Here is an 8,298-nt window from a genome sequence, read left to right on the forward strand (position 1 = left end):
CTGACACAAAGTCTTGCGGTACTTCAGAGAGATGATATCTTGGTAAGTGTCATGAGGCTGCTGACCTACAACCCAATATATTGTTCCTCTCTATCTGAATGTGTTTGTTTCATTTCGATACCATTTAAATCTTGTCTTGTTGACTCGGTTTGACCGTCCTTTGGCCTACATTAGCCATAGGACCAAGAATGGAAGTCACTGTATGCCATGCATTTCTTTAGTGCAGTGTAGTGGTTAAGAGCAGCAGACTCTAATCTGGTGAACTACTTTTGATTCCCCAGTCCTCCACATGAAGTCTGCTGGGTGACCTTGAACATATGAACATATGAAGCTGCCTTCTACTGAATCAGACCCTCGGTCCATCGAAGTCAGTTTTGTCTACTCAGACTGGCAGCGGCTCTCCAGGGTCTCAAGCTGAGGATTTTCACGCCTATTTGCCTGAACCCATTTTAGTTGGAGATGCCGGGGATTGAAACCGGGACCTTCTGCTTATGAAGCAGATGCTCTACCACTGAGCCACCATCCCTCCTCAGAACAAATGAACCTATGAAGCTGCCTTCTACTGAATCAAACCCTTGGTCCATCGAAGTCAGTATTGTCTACTCAGACTGGCAGCGGCTCTCCAGGGTCTCAAGCTGAGGTTTTTCACTCCTACTTGCCTGGACCCTTTTTAGTTGGAGATGCCAGGGATTGAACCTGGGACCTTCTGCTTACCAAGCAGATGCTCTACCACTGAGCCACCGTCCCTCCCCATTGGTCCACTACCAGTTCTCTTAGAACTCTCTCAGCCGCATCTACCTCACAAAGTGCCTGTTATGGGGAGAAGAAAGGATGGCGATTGTAAGTTGCTTTGAGACTCCTTAAGGGAGAGCCAGTCTGGTGTAGTGGTTAAGTGCGTGGACTCTTATCTGGGAGAACTGGGTTTGATTCCCCACTCCTCCACTTGCACCTGCTGGAATGGCCTTGGGTCAGCCATAGCTCTGGCAGAGGTTGTCCTTGAAAGGGCAGCTGCTGTGAGAGCCCTCTGCAGCCCCACCCACCTCACAGGGTGTCTGTTGTGGGGGAGGAAGGTAAAGGAGATTGTGAGCCGCTCTGAGACTCTTCGGAGTGGAGGGCGGGATATAAATCCAGTATCTTCATCTACCTCACAGGGTGTCCGTTGTGGGGGAGGAAGGGAAAGGAGATTGTGAGCCGCTCTGAGACTCTTTGGAGTGGAGGGCGGGATATAAATCCAATATCTTCATCTACCTCACAGGGTGTTTGTTGTGGGGGAGGAAGGGAAAGGAGATTGTGAGCTGCTCTGAGACTCTTCGGAGTGGAGGGCGGGATATAAATCCAATATCTTCATCTACCTCACAGGGTGTCTGTTGTGGGGGAGGAAGGGAAAGGAGATTGTGAGCCGCTCTGAGACTCTTCGGAGTGGAGGGAGGGATATAAATCCAATATCTTCATCTACCTCACAGGGTGTCTGTTGTGGGGGAGGAAGGTAAAGGAGATTGTGAGCCGCTCCGAGACTCTTCGGAGTGGAGGGCGGGATATAAATCCAATATCTTCTTCCTTCTAGAGTAAAGTGAGGTATAAAAACCTTTTTCAGCCGCTTTACATTATCAAAAGTAAAAAAAAAAATCACTGTATGGAACATGTCAAGTTTTTATAAAGGGAGCACGGTTAAACTGCTCAGTCAGGTTACTGAAAGCCACAAGATAATTGTTATCCAGCTGAAAAGCATTAGTCTTTCCTTTGGGTGTGTGTTGCTAATAACATGTCTGTTATACTGGCTCACACACTGGGCTTGGCCAAGTAAATTGCTTACAAGTACATAATCTTGTTTAGTAATGCTATGCCTAATGCTTCTGAATAATCAAGTAGTCATAGCATATTTATATAACAAAGGACAAAAGGCTGATTTGAAAGGCTTGTTTGGATGACAGTCTTGAAAACACTTGTCTGCTTAACTCTCTGATTACCTTATATACTTTGGGTAAATGGCAGGCAACTCTTTAACTTTTTGAGAACCTTAGTGGAAAGTGAGCAAAGTGGGTATGCGTTGTACAGTTTGCATATCTGGAAGGTTATGCTTGTATTAATGCTTCGAAAGTTAGTTTCGGCTGGTATTCCACATGCCTTTAAAAATATTAGGCAAATATCAGACCGTTAAAATTGTTGATAGCTCTAGAAATGAGATTGTATTTTTTTTCTCTCTTTGTGTTCTTTCAATTTGAACAAAAGAAACAGGCTTTGGATTGAAATCAGGGCTAGACACCTGATTTGAATCAGCTAGAAGCCTGCCAAAATTATGACATGATTCATGGCTCTGTCCATCAGGTTACAGTTGTAAGTGTGAAATTTCTTGCAGCTGTTTGTAAAACTTGCCAGAAAGTTTTACATATTTTAGGTGAATCTTAACAATTTTAACAATCATCATCATAGATATAACAAAAGCTCAACATGTTGGCTCAATCCACAATTTTTATTGGAGGTTGTGGCAACCACAGGAGTGGCCTTGCACCCTGTCTGTCACCACTCCCTCCTGTCATTGGGTAGCCTCTCTGTGACCCGCCTACTGTCAGCCCTGTCAGGCCGGAACCCCACCAGTCAGCCTCTGACGTGTGAGGGAGACAGTTCTCTGCTGAGAGGGGGTTTACAGATCAGTACTGCCTCCACCTCAGGGCCTGTTGTAGGAAGGTCAAGACAGTCCGTGTGAGAGGAAAAGGCAGTGGGAGAGCTGGCAAATTGGCATGAGAGCAGACAAGGTGGCATGAGAGCAGGCAACATGGTACGAGAGCAGCCAAGGCAGCACAAAAACAGGCAAGGCGGTGGTGCAGTGCGAGAGCGGGATAGATGGTGCAAGAGCAGACAGGGCGATGGGAGAGCGAGCAGGGCAGTGTGATAGCGGGCAGGGTGGCGCAAGAGCAGGCAGGGTGGTGTGAGAACAGGCAGGGTAGGGATACAGTGGGCAGGGTGGGATGAGAGCGGGCAAGGCGGTACGAGAGCGGGCAATGCAGCATGGAAGCAGGCAGGCTAGTGGTGCAGTGTGATAGCAGGCAGAGCAGCAGGAGAGTGGACAGAGCGGTGGGAGAATGGGCGGCACGAGAGCAGGCAAGACAGTGGTGCGGTGTGAGAACAGGCTAGGTGGCGTGAGAGCAGGAAGGGCTATGGGAGAGCAGGCAAGGCAGCACAAGAATGGTCAGGGTGGCACGAGAGCAGGCAGGGCAGGACAAGAGCGGCAAGGGCGGCACGAGAGCGGGCAAGGCAGCATGAAAGCAGTCAAGTTGGTGGTGTAGTGTGAGAGCTGGCTAGGTGATGCAAGAGTGGGCATAGCAGCGGGAGAGCGGGCAAGGCAGTGCAAGATTGTGCAGGGTGGTGCAAGAACAGGCAGGGCAGTGTGAGAGCAGGTAGGGCAAGATGAGAGCGGGCAAGGCGGCACGAGAGCGGGCAGAGTGGCACAAGAGCAGACAAGGTGGCTGTTGTATAGTGGGTTCTATGCATGGAGGAGTCTCTTACCGTTTTTGCACACAGCTCACCACGCAGTCACAATCCTGTTCCCTCCGCAGCGTCCGGTCGGATTTTGCACCATCTGTGCCGGAGTTACAGGAAGTGCCGCGGCTTTTGCATAGCAAACGTAAACTGGGTTTTAGCGGTTTACGTTTGCTACGCAAAAGCTGCGGCACTTCCTGTAACTCCGGTGCAGATGGTGCGAAATCCGACCGGACGCTGCGGAGGGAACAGGATTGTGACTGCGTGGTGAGCTGTGTGCGAAAACGGTCTCTGAGTCAGTGATAACAAGCTCTGTAATAGGAGTGACATAGGATAAGGTTACATTACAAGGCTGGCTATGGGGCCTACGGGGCCCAACTTATATACATCTCTAGGTTCCCACGCAAGTACGTCATTGGGTCATTTAAACCAGCGGGGGCTTGTGATTGGTCTAGAGCTGCAGAGATTTGGATCCTGCAGCCCTTTGTTCCCAAATCCCCAAGCTGAGTCCGTATGGCTCCAATGAGCCTGGCAGGAACAGCCGAAGTCTTCCCTTGAGTCCACATACATATTATCCCTCCCTCCTTAGTTTGCAAGCCCCTAGTGGACATAGTCTTTTAGGTACGTGGGCTTGCGATGCTCTCACGTCGACCGCCTGAGCGCTGGCGTGGGTGGGGACGCAGCGGCAGCTTCCAGCGCCGTGGGCGGAGGGCCTGGCACCAAGGGGAGCTCGGCTGGCGGAACTGGGTTCCCCGCGGGTCTCGTTCTGGTGGTAGTCCTGGCAGCTCTGCTGTCTCTGGTGCCAGCAGGGGTGTTGCTGCTGGCCTCTCTGCTTCCTCCAGCTCATGCGTTGCTGCGTCCACCGTGGCCATCAGATTTGCGAAGCTCTTGTCCCCCTCACCTCCGGGCGACTCACGTGCCCGTAATTGGTTGATGTGCTGCCTCATTGTGAACCCCCCCTCGGATGTAACCTTGTATATGACGGCACCTAATACTCTGGAAACCCGTGCTGGTATCCATGCTGGCCCTCCTCAAAGTTTTTTGCAAACACTAAGTCCCCTGTGTCAAAACCCCGGGGAGCCCAGACCGCCTCTGGCACCTCTTGGCTGGGCTGCAGCCGGTGCTGGTGCTGGTGGTGGAATGTTGCGCCAGGAGGCACTCGGCTAAGCGGGCTTCCCACTCCCCATGTATGATTCGGCGGAGCGTTTCCTTCGTAGCCCGCACCATCCTTTCTGCTTGTCCATTGATGGCAGGGTGAAAGGGGGCTGACCGTATGTGCTTTATTAAGTTCCAGCCACAGAAATCCTGGAACTTGGCCGAGGTGAAAGCCGTCCTGTTATCTGATACCAATGTATTTGAGAGGCCATGTGTAGAGAAAACACTGCGGAGGGCCCCCAGCACTGCTCAGGAGGATGTGGATGCTACCGGAACTACCTCCATCCATTTAGAATAGGAGTCCACAATAATGAAGAATACCTGCCCCTGGAATGGCCCTGCAAAGTCGAGCTGCAAGCGGGACCAGGGGTTCTGAGTGGACTCCCAATGTTGTGCTGGGGCGGCGCTGGACAGGTCTCCTGGCATGGCTGACATCTGGCCATCCAGGATTCAATTGCATCATCTCTCCCCGGCCACCATACATAACTGCAGGCCAGCACCTTCATGCACGCAATTCCCGGATGGGTTTTGTGCAGCCCTGTTAGGACTCGCTGCTGCAGTACTGGGGGCACCACCACCCTACTTACCCACAACAAACACCCTTTATGCACAGACAGTTCATCCCTGTGGGACGCAAACACTGAGATTACCTTCTGTCAGATAGGAACCACCAGACAACAAGACAGGTGGCTAGGTTCTGTTCCCAGGTTTATAAAGAACACAAAAAGCAAGACAAATAGGCCAAACTTTTTAAAACAAATTTTAAAGTGATTTTTAAAAAGTTTAAAGGGCTAAATAATAATCTGTTATATTCTTTTTTTTACTGTTATAACCCTCAAGTCTTCAAATCTTCATATGTAGATTTTTTGTGGGACTTTTTGTAAGGTACTTTTAAGGCTGTTCTAAATGACTTACATGTTCTGGTCTATGACTGTATAAATAAACTGACTGAGAATTCTGAGCCCATCTGGCCTTCCGTCCACCCCCTCCACACCCAGTCCAGAGAGTTTTGTCCTTAGAGGAGCAGCGGGCAATGTCCTTGGCATGGGAGGGACTCCGGCAACATGATCTGGAATCCGGGGCTGGATCCGTGTCCGTTGAGGATAGTGGCAGGTGGCTCAGGGCGTCAGCGTGGCCCATCGCCTTCCCCGGGCGGTACTTGAGGTCATACTGGTACCCTGCAAGGAAGATGGACCACTGCAACACCCGCGGTGAAAGCATTTGGGGTGTTTGGCAGTCGGGGATGAACAGGTCCAGTAGGGGCTTGTGGTTCATCAAGATGGTGACGGGCTGGCCATACAGGAAATCGTGGAATTTTTTGACCCCTGCCACGATGGCCAGGCCCTCTTTGTCTATCTGAGCGTAGTTTCGCTCCAGTTTCTGTAAGGTCCTCAAATAATAAGCTACCGGAACCTTGCAGACATCTGGTAGCACGTGAGCCAGAACGGTGCCCACCCCATATGGTGAAGCATCACACGTTAAAACAACGGGCAGCCGCTCGTTGAAGTGTGCCAGCAAGCTGTTTGAAATCAAAACGTCCTTTACTGCCTGGAAAGCAGCGGCTTGCCGGTGTCCCCAAACCCATGGTGCCCGTTTGTCCAACAGTCTGTGTAAGAGCTCCGTTACCGCCGCCTTGTGGGAGAGGAATGCATGATAACAATTGAGAATGCCCAAGAACGATTGTAATTCCTCCTTGTTGGTGGGTGCTGGCGCTTCACAAATGGCCTTTATTTTGTCTGGGCCAGGTGAATGCCGCTTGCGTCCACCGTATACCCCAGGAAGTCTATGGTGAGCACCCCCAACACACATTTCTCCCGTTTCATCTTCAACCCTGCCCCGTTGAAACGCTGCAACACTGACCAGAGGCAGCCAGTGAATTCCTCTTCGGTGGCTGCTGCTATCAGCATATCGTCGAAGAATGGCTGGACCCTGGGGATACCTTTAAGAAGGGAGTCCATCAAGTTTTGAAAGATTCCAGGGGCCATGCTGACCCTGAACTGCAAATGCTTAACTCTGAAAGTCCCGTGGTGCGTTATGATAGTTTGTGCTTCTGCTGTGCTGGCATCCACAGGAAGCTGTTGGTATGCCTGTGCCAGATCCAGTTTCCCCAAAAATTTTGCCCCTGCTAATGCTACTACGTGGCTCACAACCGGAACCAGGTACACATGGCCCTGCAGCGCCTTGTTAATCGTACATTTGTAATCGGCACAAATGCGTACGCTACCATTAGGTTTGATGGGGGTGACGATGGGAGTCTCCCACTTTGCGTTAGTTACTGGTTCCAGAACCCCTTGGGCCATGAGGCAGTCCAACTCCTCTTCAATCTTGAGTCTCAACACTAGGGACACGCACCTGGCCTTCAGCCATATGGGCTGCACGTTAGGGTTCAGTTGTAACATTATGGGGTCCCCTGTGTATGTTCCCAGGGTTCCGTAGTACACAGCGGGGAATTCTTCTCACACTGTTTGAAAACCTCTTTGAATGGGGACGTGATGTATACCCGTTACTCGTATTCCTAGGGCCTTGAACTAGGCCCGCCCCAGGAGGCTACTCAGGTCCCCTTCCACAACGATTAGGGGAAGCTTGCCCTTGAACCTTCCGTATGTAATGTGAACCAGCCCCATCCCCAGGACTGCAACCTTTCGCTTTTGAAAATCACAGACTATGAATGGGGACGGATGTAGCTGAGCTTCTTCCCCCAGGTAGAGCTCCCTAAATATGTGGGCCAAAATGACTGTCTGGCCTGCTCCCGAGTCGACTTCCATTTTGCAGGGCTTGCTGCCTATGAACACAGTCACGTGGTACTTATCTGGGGATGGAATGGGCAGTTGGCATACTCGATGATCTTGTCGAAGGAGGACGACTCAAGCATTTCTGGCGCGACCAGGCCCTCTGTGAGCTGCAAGGTGGAGATGCTGCAGTTGCTCAGCAGGATGGCCTTCTTGATTTCTGGTTCGTCATCCTTGATTTGCTGTTCCACAAGGTGCTACTTGAGTCTTTTGAACCTTCCATATGTAAGGCTTCCCAGGTCTCGGGCTGCACCATGTCGAACTCCGGAATGGAGTTTTGCGATCCAGACATGGTGGCCATGATCGGGCTGGGCGGTGGTGCCTGTTGTGCGGCGGCGCTGGAGCTCGGTGCGCTTGGCAGTGCCGGGGAGCCCTGGACCTCACTCATCCAGATCCCATCTTCGTCACCACTGTTGTATAGTGGGTTCTATGCCTGGAGGAGTCTCAGAGTCAGTGATAACAAGCTCTTTAATAGGAGTGACATAGTATAAGGTCACATTACAAGACTGGCCATGGGGCCTACGGGGCCCAATTTATATACATCTCTGGGTTCCCGCGCAAGTACATCATTGGGTCATTTAAACCAGTGGGGGCTTGTGATTGGTCTAGGGCTGCAGAGATTTGGACCCTGCAGCCCTTTGTTCCCAAGTCCCCAAGCTCAGTCCCTATGGCTCCAATGAGCCCAGCAAGAACACCCAAAGTCGTCCTTTTAATCCACATACATAACAGTGGCGTAGTGTGAGAGTGGGCTAGGTGGCGGGAGAGAGGACAGGGCAGTGGGAGAGCGGGCAGGGTGGCCCGAGAGCGGGCATGGCAGCACGAAAGCAAGCAAGACGGCAGTGCGGTGTGAGAGCAGGCTAGGCAGCAGAAGAGCGGG

The 8,298-nt window shown here is 51.4% G+C and overlaps 1 non-coding gene across 1 annotated transcript; it reads right to left on the reverse strand.

Moving 5' to 3' along the window:
* Positions 1 to 454: 454 nt before the first annotated feature.
* TRNAM-CAU (transfer RNA methionine (anticodon CAU)) lies at positions 455 to 529 on the reverse strand. The gene has a single exon. It is a non-coding gene; the product is annotated as a tRNA-Met (tRNA).
* Between the last annotated feature and the right edge of the window lie 7,769 nt (positions 530 to 8,298).

The sequence above is a fragment of the Heteronotia binoei genome, chromosome 21, assembly GCF_032191835.1.
Source record: "Heteronotia binoei isolate CCM8104 ecotype False Entrance Well chromosome 21, APGP_CSIRO_Hbin_v1, whole genome shotgun sequence".
NCBI classification, from domain to species: domain Eukaryota; kingdom Metazoa; phylum Chordata; class Lepidosauria; order Squamata; family Gekkonidae; genus Heteronotia; species Heteronotia binoei.